This window comes from Sinocyclocheilus grahami, unplaced genomic scaffold, assembly GCF_001515645.1.
Source record: "Sinocyclocheilus grahami isolate Dianchi unplaced genomic scaffold, SAMN03320097.WGS_v1.1 scaffold721.1, whole genome shotgun sequence".
Taxonomy (NCBI): Eukaryota; Metazoa; Chordata; class Actinopteri; order Cypriniformes; family Cyprinidae; genus Sinocyclocheilus; species Sinocyclocheilus grahami.
Genome location: NW_015505900.1, coordinates 59,697 through 60,439, shown reverse-complemented (window position 1 = coordinate 60,439; position 743 = coordinate 59,697).

Genomic DNA, 743 nt, shown 5'->3' with positions numbered 1-743 from the left:
AAACGACATGAAGGAGAGTAAATAAAGTAAATAATTGTTGCTTTCACGAGCTCACATTTCTTCTCCTCTCACTCTCAGATCTGTGTTCAGTTGTTTCTATCGGATCTAACGTTCTTCTGCTGGAATATCAATAAATATCAGTGAGCGGCTGCCGGGAACAAAGCCGTTCACTAAACGCTATGACATTTCCCAAGGATGCGTCGCTGTTCCTCACAAGACAATCGAGGTGTTTCTGTCGATAATGTGACGCATCCTGAGAGGCCAAGGACAGACCGACTGAAAGAGATGAAGGACGTCTTTCAACAGCACATCCATCAATATATTTTCTGTAAAACACTTATGCATGAACGTGGGCCTGAAAAAACACTGCTTTTACTTTTTGTAATGGTATATATTATAATATGCATCATATCTTTCTGCTGGAAAGATATGCTTCAGTTTAACAGATATTCACAAAGAAAACATATATTTTCAATTGTAATAATATTCCAAATTTTTACTGTATTTTCAATCAAATAAATGCATTCTAGGTGAGCATTTTCTTACCAAACTCATGGCAGATTTGGTGTCCAGCGTCACTGACATTTATATTTCTGCTTCTGAAAGAAAAATGCGACCAAATATTATATGCTTATGCCACACTAAAAGAAAAGTCACAGACACAACTAATAAGAACATGATGAAACCTCACAAAGTCATGTGGATTTATTTATGAGCTTATTATTTATGGATATTGTATAAGA